Source organism: Mesocricetus auratus, unplaced genomic scaffold, assembly GCF_017639785.1.
Source record: "Mesocricetus auratus isolate SY011 unplaced genomic scaffold, BCM_Maur_2.0 Super-Scaffold_100030, whole genome shotgun sequence".
Taxonomy (NCBI): domain Eukaryota; kingdom Metazoa; phylum Chordata; class Mammalia; order Rodentia; family Cricetidae; genus Mesocricetus; species Mesocricetus auratus.
In genome coordinates this window covers 1,892,485-1,907,409 of record NW_024429211.1, presented here as the reverse complement: position 1 = coordinate 1,907,409, position 14,925 = coordinate 1,892,485, and the positions used below count along the sequence as shown (strand labels likewise).

The window sequence follows — 14,925 nt, the reverse complement described above, 5'->3', positions numbered from 1 at the left end:
GATTTGAATATATAATTCACATGCTGGTTTACAGGTATTACTGTTTTTAATTTCAGGCATTCAAATAATTCATTAATAATGATACAATATAATAGCTATTTCCACAATGGATGTGTCAGGGGAGAGTTAACAGCAGGACTTTTTAGTCTATGCCACATACTAAATACTAAAATCAGTATTACTAATGTGGGAATTTGGAACTTCACATTCTACAATTTTCACTGTTTTAAGGAAATTAAACATTACAATTAGGATGAAATCTATTGCTATAAATCTTCAGGATAATGATAATCAAATATGTAATATAAGTAATCAAACAATTTATGAATTTCCTAATTCATAGCCCCTCTGTCTGCTGCATATAAAAGAAATAGTTAATTAACTGCCATTGTCCGGGAATACAGACAGAAGCATTTCCCTCTGATCAGGAGCAATTGAGTTTGAGTTTCAGAATATAGCCAGAGCATGCCTGGAAATATCCTGCAATTCTGACAAAATATTAGCTATCTGTTCTCTCTCTGAGTGTCTGTGTGCATTCATGTTGTACGGAGAAGCAGAACCAATAAGGAGAGTGATCTCAATCCGACCAATGAAATCAAATGCTGAGGAATGCTTGGAGATCCCCTTCAGAGCTGCTGATTCATTTCTCCTTAGCAAAAAAACATGTGCTGCTGCAGAAACCACGGTACAGAAAATGGATGACAGGGAATAATTTACTTTATGCAAGACCTGAATACAAAAAACAAAGGAAAAAATCATCCCTAGGTAAGTATTGGTTAGCATATATCCAACTGCTTCTGTCAGTATCCAGGATATATAGTTGAATTCCTCTGTCTCTGCCTTGTGAAGGCTGAATATGATTCTGTACTGCAATTTGCTGCAGGCATGTAATGTGTGTTGATTTCATGTAAGATACCACAGATGCACTTATTTGTGGAATCTGGGAATTTGAAATTAACAGATTCTCAGATGTCTAAGCAAAAATTTAGGCTCTATCCTCTAATTGCTCTTTTGAGGAATAAGATCCCAGTTTCTGGCAAAAATTGAGTTAAATCTAAATCTTCTTGCACATACTGCAGGATCCATGACTGAGTCATAAATCACAGATACAAAGGCTGAATCTGTTGCTTCAGAAACAGGGGCATGTTTCCTTACAAGCAAACAGGAGACGTTAGTCTTGGCAGGATTTTGGAAAATACCTACATCATCTACCCTATCCTAGGATTTAAGAGCCAATAACTTCAGCAGGTCTATTAAACAGTTTCCTTTCTCTGGGGTTGTTTTCAGCCAGGCTTGGCCTAAGTCCAGCTCACAGCTGGATTTTAGGCCGAAGCCTGACTGGAAAAATTCCTCCTGTTCTGACATTTTTATTTGGGGTGATTGACTCCTATTGGATGAGTGCTTGACTTAGAGATGCCTTAGGACCCAATCAGGGAAGAGACTTCAAAAATATGGATGGAAACAGATGACGACAGTTCTTACTTCTCTGAGTCACAGCTGCTGATTCATCTATGTCTCAGTTCTTAAGGTTTGTGTGAAGGTAGCAGGGGAATTGATTTGGAAGAGAGAATGAAGTCAAATACAATACTTAATATGCCTCTATTTAGCAATAGACAGCTGTGTAATTGTGACCAGTTGCTGTGCAAATTTCTAGCTGATTTTGAAAAGAGTATAGCTCTCTAATAGAAAATCTCCATCCCAGTCAGGTTGTTTAAAGGTTCTTCTTGCCCTAGCTGAATAATAACATATTGTGTGCAGGTAACCTCATTTTAGATAGCCTCCAAAACAATACAGAGAAACTCTGCCTCGTAAAAACAAAACTAAACATAACAAAAAAAACAAAAGACATTGCAACATTATTTGCAATAGTCAGAATCTGGAGGCAACCAAGGTGCCCCTCAAATGAATAGTTGATAGAGAATAAGTGTTATATTTTCACAATGCAGTATTATTCAGAAGAAATATACATAGACCACATCAATTCCCATATATATTCCTCATTTCCTGAGTGTCTGGGTAATAGGCAGTGTACTAGGCCCCCTAGAGAATGGGGTGGGACAAAACATACTATGAAGATTTGGAAATTGGGGAAGAGAAAAAAAAAGATCTGAGAGAAGGGTATTTTGAGAAGCAGAGGGAATATATGGATATCAGGGAGCATGAAGTTATAGTCATGGAGAGAATAGTGAGATTCCTTAATAGTGAGTGCCATTAAACGTTTGAAGAGATATTTGTGACTATGGATATTTACAAAGATCTACAAGAATGACACCAACTTGCAATCTAAGCAATAGTGGAGATGCTACATTAAATGCCATTTCTCTACACTGAGATTGATTACTACCTTGTGTGCCATCCTAGTGCCTTTATCCATTGGGTGGTATTAGCAGAGCCAGACACCCTCAGCTAAACACTGAATTGCTCTCTAGGAACACATTTGCACAAAGACAGGTTTGTTGTGCAAGGGAGTCCAGACCATGCTTGTGAAGCCCACAGAAGCAGGTAACCTGAACAAGGGAGACCTCTTGGACTCCTGATGATGCCAGCATGGTACTGATCCAGAATCCTGGAATATGGATGTCAATAAGGTGGCCTTCACAATCTGTGAGGCCTATGGTAGGGGATCATCATTATTTATCCCTCTATTATCCAGTTTCGGGGAAGGAACATTCCTTATGCGGCCAGGTAGGAAATATTGGTCACACATTAAGTCTATCAGAATTCTGGGAGAGCAACACAGACATTGAGTCTCAGAATTCTCTCAAAATAAAAGCAGATATGGAGATGCACACATTAATAGAAATCTGTCAATAACTAAGAGAGTGTTTTAATATAAGAAAACTGAGCCTTTGTTCCAACAGCATATAGTAAATATAAGCATCTCTATGTTTTCTTCTGAGAAGAATACTTGAGATTGTCGGCAACGAAACTCTGCATTCGCATTGCTGTGTGTGCAAGAATAATGAGTTTCTTTGCTATTTATACTGGATTGTTTGATGGTGCCTTTACTCACAGTTCACATGGTCAGCAATGTGTTCTTAATTAAATGTTGACCCCAGAAATCACTTTCTAATATTCATATGTAACTCCTGCTATGGAATTCTGCATCATGACTCCACTTGTTGTTTGTTAGAAAGAATGAAATTTACTGGAAAGATTTTCTAATTAACTATGCATATGCCTGAAAAAATTATATTCTTATTGCAATCAACTTATTATTTTTCCGCTGTATTCCTTATTTTTAGAACCTAAAATCTTTTGTATTAGATACAGCTACAGAAGTGTATATGTAAATGAAATGAAGGTCAGAAATTAAAATTCATAATGGAGTTTTTGTTTGTAAATTATATAGTCCTATTGTATCTAATTCATGTACCATGTAATGACCAATATTCTGAAAAGAATGGTTAAACTAGTTAAATTCTGTGCCATATTGCCCATTCGACAGAAAATCATATGATCTTATGTTAACACAAAAATATATTGTGCATTATACATATTATAGAATCTAAAAGCAATCTAAGAAATGTTCATAAATAGTGATCTATTTTGAAAGCATACATACTCAAAAACAAATAGGTTAGGAATTCTCATGTTGACAATAATAAGAAGTATGTGCCTGGATGTCAAGGTGTGTGTGTATGTGTATATTGTATCATTATAATATTAAGCAAATATAAGAAAAGAAATTGTTTTAAATAAGGACGTGAACTGGAACATTCAGTTAATAAATTATTATTAAAGGAATATAGACACAATATTTGTTATAACAACATACATACTTGGTAAATATCTTTCCTTAGATAATGAAGAATGATTTGGTACCACTTTGAACACAGTTTTGCCACTCTTGATTGAGTTAATGAGGCAAATTTCATAAAGCTGTTATAAAGATTACTGAAAACTAACATTCTGAATATTTAACTGGGAGACTAAGACAACAACAGCAACAAATGTTGATAATTTCATGCTTCAGGTTTCTCAAAAATATAATATAAAATGAATAATAAAATATATTCTAGAAAATACTTGATAGTAAGCATAACATGTGCATCATTACTTGTATTGTCATTGCATGAAACAATTAGGTTAATGTCCAGGGATTTAATTATATATCAACACTTTATTAAGGACTACTTACTATTAACCTTTCCCTAAGAACTATGTGATTTGTATCAATATCCACTTTCCTTATAAAAAAGGGATGAAATATATATGTAATTCAATTTTGTGAACTTCCTATATGCATATATTGTTTCTTGTTCGAATCCATCTATTTCCTGGATATACCCTTTAGCTTCCATGACTTGGTCAATCTACCTGTCAACACATCTAATTTTAATTATTTTAATATTATAAAGTAATGAGGACATTCATGATAACCTTATGTCACCATGATATTTTTAAATATTTATGCATGGATAAGCAAGAAATGAGTGAATTCAAATAAACCAGCCACACAAAATGAAACATTATTAACCAGGAGCTGACACAAATTTCATTTTTTCATATTATGATTTCCTTAATTAAGGAGAACTTTGGCCAGCTACTTGTAAACTCTGTTATTTCTGAATATGTATCATAATGGTGGAAATATTTTAAAAGTTTCTGATAGAGAACAGTTGTTAGTGTAAACTTAACTGGACACTGGCTTTTAACCCTGAAAATGCTGATGTCAAATATATTTCATCAAATATTCTTCAGTACTTTAAGGATATCACAAATAAAATCTCTTATGTGATAACTGATTTCTTTTTTCAGATGATGTCACATTAATATACCATGAATCTAACATGGTTGCTTTTAATCCAACAACATAATTTTTCACTGATTTTCATTCACAACTTTGACATACTTTTTCCAATCTACTTATATAATTCACTTTAATATACTCAAGTTAATCATGGTGTTGTGTGAAGTACATGAAATACAAAAAAATGTTAATATTTTACCTAATCTGCCAGTTATATTTGTGAGGTAATAAAGCCAAATCTTACACTCAGTTTTATATTCCAATTTAGAGAAAAGAAACTATTAATATGTTTTTAATTGGATTAAGTGTTTGAGTGATGTAGTAGATTAATGGGATGAGGAGTCATTTATATTTCAAATGTGAAGTTTGAATCACCTAATATTTGCAATCCTAATTAATTTCCTTTCAATTCAGCAATCCTGAGGTCTCCAAAAACAGTTTTGTGTATTCCAGCTTTACCGGATCTCTGAGCACTAAATCACATGAATTTACAAAGCAAGTACAAATATTTTTCTTTGGTAAACTCTAGAGAGTTCAGAGAATTATGCCAAGATTTTGCATAAATTTACTACAGGAATCCTGAAAAGTCCTATGTTCTACCTGTCAGCGAACATTGAGATTGACATAATGTATGTGAGACTTGTGCATAGACTTCCTTCTTAATTTTTCTTCTGTATTTAGCTAATTGCAAAACAATCATTGTTCATGAAAATGGTTCAGGTCTGCTACATCCTTCTCATTCACTTTTACAAATATTACTACTTGTAATGTCAGTCAATAAATAAATGAACAAATTACAATGTAATGAACAATAACACAATGGATATCCCAGTGCACAGGAAACAGACCGACTCCCCTAGTCCATGTCAGATATTATGGAGGGCATGAATTAAGGATAGCATAATAGTATTCATCTTAAATTACACTAATGTTTATTTAAATTTGTGTATCTATGTGTCTGCTTATCTGCCTGTACAGAACATTTCCAAAGACTGCAGTCCAGACTCTCCCATCTGCAGACTTGAGTCCTTGCAACAAATCCAGCCATGGAGAATTTCTTCTACTTTCATCACTCATCCACCTGCACTAATTGTGCCTATTGATAAAGTTAATAAATAAAACGTAACCAGAATCCTGTCTTGTCCTCGTCTAACACATCTCTTGTTCCTGCATTCTCACTCCTTCCCCTAGTGTCCCAGTACATTGACCCCGAGGGCACGGTCCAAATACCGTATCCTCCATTGAAGTATTCTTTTTTTATGAGACAGGATTTCTCTGTATTGTTTTGGAGGCTGTCTGTCCAGCCAAGCCTCGAACTCACACAGATCTTCCTGCCTCAACCTCCCGAGTGCTGGGATTAAAGGCTTGTGCATCCACCGCCCGGTTCCAGTGAAGTATTTTAATGCAGGAACTGCAGAACTTCAAGTGCCACAAACATTTATTGCAACTATTATGATTATAAAGAAAAAAAACTTAATTCAATATTCAGGAATCATCTTGCTGCAGAGGTGACAGAATGAGGTCAATTATGGCTGTAATTCAAGGAATCAAAAAATCATGATTTTCCTAATTCATAGGCATAGACAGTTGCCTTGTTCTGGGAAGCAATTGAGTTTCAGAATATAGCCAGAGAATGCCTAGCATAAAACATGCAATTCTGACACATATTAGCACTCCTTTCTCTCTCTGTGGATCTTGTGCATTTAAGATGTGTGAGGAATCTGAACCAATAAGGAGAGTGATCTCAATACCAGCAATGAAAGCAAATCCAGAGGAATGCTTGGAAATATGCTTCAGAGGTGCTGATTCACTTCTCCCTCAAAACTAAACCTATCTGCAGCAGAAACAACAATGCATAAAAAGGATGACAGGGAATAATATACTTAATCCAGGACTAAAATAAAATATATAAAGAGAAATACATCCTTAGTTTAGTAGGGTTAAGCATACATCCACCTACTTGTATCTATATCTAGGCCCTCTAGATGAAACAGTCAGTCTTTGCCTTCTGATGGCTGTTAATAATTTGGTTCTGCCAATTGTAGCTGGCTTGTAATGGTTTTTGATATCAGGGCAGATTCCATACATGCAATTATAAGGTTTCTCCCAAACATAACAATTTCTGCCTAATTGTCTAATGTCATGTACGAGGAATATGAGCCAGGTTTCTGTAAGACTTGAGTTAAAACTAAATACCTTTGAACATACTGCAATACCCATGACTGAGACAGAAACCACAGATATTAAGGCAGAAACTTTGGCTTCAGAGACCTGTGGAATATACATTTCCATAAGCAGGAGCAGTTAGTCATTGCAGGATTATGGAAAATGACACCAATCACCTATCGTCTCCTAGTATTTTTTTAACTGCCACTGTCTCCTGCAGGTCTCTGGTTCAGTATCCCTACGCTGGGGATTTTCACAGTCAAGCGTGGCCTGAATGCAGCTAAGAGCTTGATTTATCCTTCAGTTTTGACATATATATTTGGTGTCACTACCTCCTATTTGAGGATGGCATGCATTTACAGATGCATTAGCAACAAATCAGGATAGTGATTTCAAAACTGAGGATGTAAATTTGATGACTGTTCTTACGGATCTCACTCAGAGATGCTGATTCATCTATGTCTACCTCCTTGCTGTTTGTGTGAAGGACACAGGGAACTTGATATGGGAAGAGATGATGAAGTAAATACACCCTTGATTTTGGCCTCTATTAAGCAGTACACCTCCCTGTGTAATTGTGACATATTGCTTGTAATGTTTTTTGATATCATGTCAGAATTCACAGGTTTACTTATTTGTAGAAGCTGACACTTGAAATTCACAGAGCCTCAGATTGCTAAATTAATATTCTCCCAAACATAGACATGAATATTGTATCCTCCAAGGGCAAATTTGAGTAATACAAGTCCAGTTTTTGCCAAGTATTGTATTAAAACTATTTTTTAAGAAAATGCAGGATCCATGACTGTGCCAGATATCACAGATACTGATTTTGAAGCTGTGGCTTCAGAGACAGGGACACACTCCATTCTCAGAAAACAGGAGCAGGTACTCATGCAGGATTGTGAAAAAAATCACCCCAAAACCTACCCTATCCCAAGTTTAAATTGCCGCAGTCTCCTGCAGGACTCCAGGACAGTTTCCATTCTCTGGTGTGGTTTACAGCCAGGCTTTGACTAAATCCAGCTAAGAGCTGGACTTTAGCCAGGAGCCTGACTGGAAAAAATCTTCCTGTACCGTCGTTTATATTAGTAGTGATTGCCCTATTGGAAGAGCGCATGCATTCAGAAAAGTATTAGGAAGAAATCAGGAAAGAGATGTCAAGTTTAGGATTGGAAACGAATGACGACAGTTATCTTAAATCTTCATCAGATGTTATGATTCATCTCTCTCTCCCTCCTTCCTTTTTGTATAATGGAAGCAGTGTAATTGAATTGGTATGACAGGATGCAATATAATTCACCATTGGCTGTGCCTCTATTTAGCAGTAGACACCATTGCCTATTTGTGGAAAGTTGCTGGGCAAATTTCTAGCTACTATTGCCATGATGGTAGCTTTAAGTTCTAAAGATCAATGCTAAAAATATCTACACACAAGCACTATGTGCTACTGTGTATAGTGTGGGTTACTTACATGCACGTTTATTGGTGTATAATAATTTAAAATAATTGTTCTTATTTTGAGATTTACTTGTACAGATATTATATTAAAGCCAGAAAGATGCATGGAATAAATGAAAGAGCACTAATGGATGAAAATCTTAACTATGCCAAGCAAGTTTATCCACAAACACACACACACACACACATAGACATATATATATATATAAATATATATGCAAACCAAAAATGTATATATATATATATAAGCAACCACAAGATGTATATATATATATATGTTATGTGTTGGGCAACTATTTCAAATGCATTTAATATCTTTGGAGACATACAGTGAAAACTGAAAACCTTTAAGGCAATATAAGCGTTTTGTCACTAAGGGATAATTTACCTATGAATTGGCTTGCTTCTAGGCAATATCATGCATATAGTAACATGATGGATCTTGATAGAAAATTTATAAAGTATGTTTTGTTCGTTTCCAGCCCCACGGGGCCTCTTTGAGTTGCTAGTCAGCCTACTGTGATGTAATCCTGTAAACAAGGCTGCTCCATCTTCTAAGAGAGACATCTCTTAGCACATGAAATAAATGCACACACACACACACACACACACACACACACACACACACACACACACAGACACATTCTCCTGGCAATAAATTCAGCCACATGCATTCTCTTAGGTAAGTATCGATACATCTTGTCTTACATTTCTTTATTTCTTTTCATGATACATTGGACTTAATGTAGGTGTGTGTGTGTGTGTGAGAGTGTGAGTGTGTGTGCGAGTGTATGTGTGTATGTGTGTAACTATTTCAAATGCATCCAATTATCTTTGGAAACTTACAGTGAAAACTGAAATCCTGATATTATAATGGAATATAAGAGTTTCATCACTCCGTGATTATTTAAATCTGATTTGGCTAGCTTCTTGGCAATTGCAGGTATATAGTGCAATGATTGGCCTTCATAGATAATTTCAAAAGTATTTTTACACTACAGAATGTGAAGGAAATACATTACTTTTAAGTTCTTACATACCTATGATATCAGAGAAGACAAACACTTCTGCTTTCACATATATGCTTCACCATGGTAGACTACTGGAAATAAGACTGTTGATAATCTGTATGTATTACTTAGCCAACAGTCACTGTGACAAAAATTTGGTCACAAATTAGGTAATTATGGAGATTGTGATTAACTCTATGAGTTGAAAGGGAAAGCCTAAGCTGCTTAATGATCAAGAATCTGAGGCCAATATTATGACAGATATAAACAATCAATTTATTTCATTCTGCCAGAATCACACAGAAATAAACTGATACCTAATGAAATAATGATATCTCCACATATGTGTGCATCATTTCACAATACTGAGAGATGCTATTCAGGCACTGTTTGAGAAATAAAAAAAAATGATGTGGATAATGATGGGGTGGGGGAAGGGAACAGGAGGAGGGGAGGGAAAAGGAAAATGACCTGGAACTGACTTGTGAATCAACCTCATTTCTAATTTAAATTTAAAAATAAGTAATAATAAAAAGCAAAAAAGTGATGTTCAAGATCCCACCATAAATTTTTTAGAGCCTAAGTTGCTTGAAGGTGATATGTCCTTCTCTTTCACATTTCATGAATAACCTACTGAAAATCACCTATAAGGCTATTAATAAAAGAAAAGAAAATTCCAACATATTGAGAGTTGATTGATGATACCAAAGCACTAATATAGTCCAGTCTCAAGTTTAATATCAGAAAAATATCAGACATAGGATTACTTAATCTGAGGGATGAATCAGAAGAAAGATCAGCACCAGCTCAAAGCATATGATAACAACACACCTATGGCCACAGGAATATGATGTGCTAACTATTTTCAAACATAGTGTTTCATATCTCTCTGCTGTCACCAAGAAAATTTGATTTACAAACAAAACTCTTTACTATATGATATCAAAACCTGAATGGACTGACCATTAATAATAAAGAAAATTTGTAACACAGATTCTGGATGCCAAAATGCAGTGAAAATGAAAATTATGAAATCCCAGTTGAACATCTGTGTACATAATGGGGACAGGATTATATGAAGTCAATTTTCTATTCTATACTTTATTGTTCTTCAAAAGCATTTGGCAACAGGTAGGTTACTGAATGTACATGCTACTTCTAGATATTCTCAGTCTCTCAAAGATTTCAGAAATAAAACAACGGTGCTATAGCCATACCCTAGTTGATTTCCCAGAGAAGAGGAAAAGCAGAACCTCCTAGTCTCTTTCATATATGTGACATTCAAATGAATCATTCCTCCTGCAGATACTGTAGTACTTCAAATCTGGAACATGGATGTCACAATGTTAAAAATAAGCATGGCTAACAGAAGCAGATTAAAGAATATTGAGTATTAATTGTTTGTTTTTGGTTTGCTGTTGTTCATGTTATATTTTGTGGATTTGTCCAGCTGTTTCTATTGGTTTCAGGTAAGGTTTGATTACTTATTACCTATGATTTGGGAGCTTAATTGCCTTGCATAAGTTATAGTTCTCCCTTCTCGACTTTCTGTAGGGTTCCATTAGTAGATATTTATTGTTTAAATCTGGTTTTGTAGTTATTGAACTCTTTGCTAGATATAGTAGTCTTGGTTGGCATCAGTGGTCATCAGAGTTGGTCAAATATCTTTTCAGGACCATTTGTCTTTCAGTGTTTCAATGTTGGAATCCGGTGTGATTCTGATAGTTTTCCATTTACATACTTGGCAGTTTTTCTGTTTCCTTTGCTACTCATAATATTCTTATTTTATTTTGTATGTTTAGGGTTTTTATTATAATGTGGCAAGGGAACTTTTTTGTGATCCAGTCTAGTTGATGTTCAGTAGGCTTCCTATAATTTCATTGTCATGTCTTACATTAGTTTGGGAAATTTTTCTTCCATTATTTTGCTGACTATATTTTTTTATTCTTCCACTTCTTTAAAAAAGTTTCTCATTGTTTTTTCCTTTTTGGGTCTCTCTCATCTTAAATAAGTTGTGTTAAGTTCTTTCACTTCTGCATCATATGTGTTGTGGTGTTCATATCACGCTCGTTTGCAGTCCATAATTTCTGGTAGTATATTGTTTATATTCTGTCATTTAATTTGTGCTTATATTGATATTTTCCAATCCCTTCTTACAGTGGGTACATGTGGGGTCTTTTCCATTCCTGGTCGTCATGCATCCAATTTTCTCTTCTTGTGCGTGCATGCAGGTTCAATATGTTGAGGGGTCTTACAGTGTGTATAAACAGTTTTGAGGCTCTTCCACTCCCTCAATGGGAGAGTGGAGATAATGAAGTCCATAGGCCAGGAGATCCCAGAGAGCATAATTGGAGTGACTCAGGATCACAAATTGGGGGCATGAAGCCATCCTCCACTGCAGGTGGGATTGCCAACACATATTGATATTTTTAAATCAGTATGGAGTTTCCTCAGGCAAATGGGAATCAGTCAACCACAAGATCAAGCAATTACATACAAAAGCATATACACAAAGATCCACAAACCCACAACAAGGACACCTGTTACACTGGGTTCATATCAGCATTATTTCTAGTAGCCAGAATCTGAAAGCAACCTATATTTGCATCAACTCAAGACTGGATGGAAGAATTGTGGTGGCTTTATACAAAGGAATACTACTTGGCAGGAAAAAAGCAGTGGGATCTTGAAATAAGCAGGCAAATGGATGATATTAGAAGAAACCATCCTAAGTGAAGTCAACCAGGCACAAAATACAAACATGGTATGTACTGACACATTTTGGTATTGAGACATGAAACAAGGTAAGGCCAGTCTACAATCCCACTGCCAGAGATACTTGGAAACAAGGTGTACCTTAAGAGAGGTTTGCAAGGTACCCAAGAGAAGGGGAACAGAAGAGAATCCCCAGAGGGTTTTGGTACCATTGGCGTGAGGATGCCTTCGACTCAGAGTGAAACAGAGTACATTTATTAAGTACTACATAATATTAACATTTCACTAAGAGGTATGTGATTTGCATCAATATCCAGCTTAAAAAAACAGTGATAAAAGATATATGTATTTACATTATGACAAGTCCTATATGCATACATGTTTTCATGTTCATATCCATTTCCTGGACACACCTTGAGTTTCCCTTGCTTAGTAAATCTACCACTCACCACATCTAATTTTAAGTATTTTATTATTATAAAGTAAAAAGAACATTCATATTAGCCCTATGTTCTCATGTTTTGTCATATTCTTAGACATGGATAACCAAGTATTGAATGATTTCTACCACTCCAGAAACACAAAGTGAAGCATTCTCAACAAGGAGCTGACACAAATTTCAGTTTCCCATATGGGGATTTCATGAATTAACATGAAAATTCCCCTTGCAAATAAGATCTATCCTTTCTGAATATGTATCATAGTGCTGGAAATATTTTTGCCAATTTTATACTTTTTGCATGTATTATTTATGCACAGTAATAAGACATATCTATGTAAATTTTTAAACATATATGAAATGAATTTGTACCATTTATTCTTCATTATATTCTACTGCTCTCCTACCCCTAACGGTCATTCTCCTCTTCCCAACTAGTCCTCTCCTACTTTGATGCCTTTGTATGCATGTGCTTTAATGAGTTTTCTTAGGGTTGTTCACTGGGTCATTGGTAAGCTTTTGTTGATAAGAGGATGCCCATGACAAAATATGGGATGCCTTCTCAGCAGAACTCTCGGAAGGGCCTAGGCCCTGTTCTGGATTAAATGACAGTTACTGGGAGCCTCACCCTCCTTGGGGATCAAACTTGAGATTGGGTGGGGGACTGGGGGGCCTAGTGGGGTGGGCAGGAGAGAAGGGGAGTCAGAGGGAGTTGGGATTGATGTGTGAAACAAGATTATTTTCAAACAAAAAAAATATATTGATGCAAAGTGTAAAAAAATGAAAGAGATCATGAATTTTGGAGGGGAACATGCTCTGGGTAGCTGGCAAATGTGGGAAGGCATAGTAATTCACAGTATACAAGTATACAATTTCCAAAGAAATTGATGGAAATATTTTTAAAGTTTCTGATGGAGAAGAGACAATAGTAAATACTGGACTGGGCCATGGCTTCTAACCCTGAAAATGCCATTGTCAAATATATTTCATTATATGTATTTTAGTACTTGTTAGGATATCATAGAAAACAAGCTATTATTTGGGCTTCTGTGATGACTGAGTCCAATTATCAGATGATATAACATTAATGAACCATGACTTTTAACATGTTTGTTTTCAATCAATTAACTGTATTGTTCACTATTTTTCATTCACAAATTTGAGGTGCTTTTTCCTATTTCTGCTTATGTTATTCTCTTTAATATTCTCTATCTAATCAATGGGTTGTATGAAGTACCTGTAATAGAAAAATGTTGATATCTTACCTAATGTGACAGATATACAAATGAGGTAATTAAACCAAAAGATACACTCAGTTTTATATTAAGAATTATATATAAGAACTAATTAATATGTGGTTTAATTTGTTTTAGTGTTTGGGTGATGGTGTATATCAAAGAGATGAGATCATTTACATTTCAAATGTGAATTTTGAATCACCTGCTGTTTGCTATCCTAAAAAATTTCCTTCCAATCTCAGAGATCTGAGGTCTCAAAAATCTGTTTTGTGTATTCCTGCTATGCAGGATGTCTGAAGACTATATCCCATGACTTGACAATACCAGTACACATATTTTTCTTTGGTAAACACTAGTGGAGTTCAGGGAATTATGCCAAGGTTTAGCACACATTGTCAACATGAATCCTGAAAATGCCTATATACTGCCTGTCAGAGGACACTGATATTCACAGTGACAATGGTAGGTTTGTGCATACCCTCCCTTCCTAGATGATTCTTCCTTTATATAGGTCATTGCATCACAATCATTGTTCATCAAAACGGTTCAGGTCTGTATATATCTGTCACATACATTTTTACAGATATTATTGCTTGGAATGTCAGTCCCTCAATAAATAAATGAATAAAACTACAATACAATGACCATTTACACAATGGATATCCCAGTGCAGAGCAAACATAAGCACTCCCCTAGTCCATGTCAGATAGTATGGAGGGCCCTAAATAATAATAGCATAATAGAATTCATCTTAATATTTCTACTGTATTCCTAGAGATTAAAACTTATCTAAGTTTCTATGGCTCTGAGACTGCTTATCTGCCTATACTGAATATTTCCAAGTACTGCAGTGCAGACTCTGCCAGTTGCAGTCTTGTGTCCTTGCAACATAGCTTACAAATGAGAACTTCTCCTCCCTTCTTATCTAAGATATCATCTCTACTTAAGCTATGTTGATAACTTTTATAAATGATATTGATCAGAATACTGTCTTGTCCCTGTTTCTCCCATCTCGTGTTCCACCATTCTCACTCCCTCCTCTATTGTCCCAGTTGATTGACCACAAGTGCCTGGTCAAGATACCTTATCCTCCAATGAATTATTTTAAGGCAGGAAGTGCAGAACTACAAGTTTCACAAACAT

General features: G+C 35.4%; 2 long non-coding RNA genes across 2 annotated transcripts; one reads left to right on the top strand and one right to left on the bottom strand.

Annotated features, from left to right (window-relative positions):
- The first annotated feature begins 543 nt into the window (after window positions 1-543).
- On the top strand, window positions 544-5,885 carry LOC121134760. Its single transcript, XR_005871966.1, has 2 exons — window positions 544-765; window positions 5,168-5,885. It is a non-coding gene; the product is annotated as an uncharacterized LOC121134760 (long non-coding RNA).
- On the bottom strand, window positions 2,951-5,412 carry LOC121134763. Its single transcript, XR_005871969.1, has 3 exons — window positions 5,366-5,412; window positions 3,826-3,827; window positions 2,951-3,544 (listed from the first exon to the last, which is right to left on the bottom strand). It is a non-coding gene; the product is annotated as an uncharacterized LOC121134763 (long non-coding RNA).
- Window positions 5,886-14,925: the final 9,040 nt, after the last annotated feature.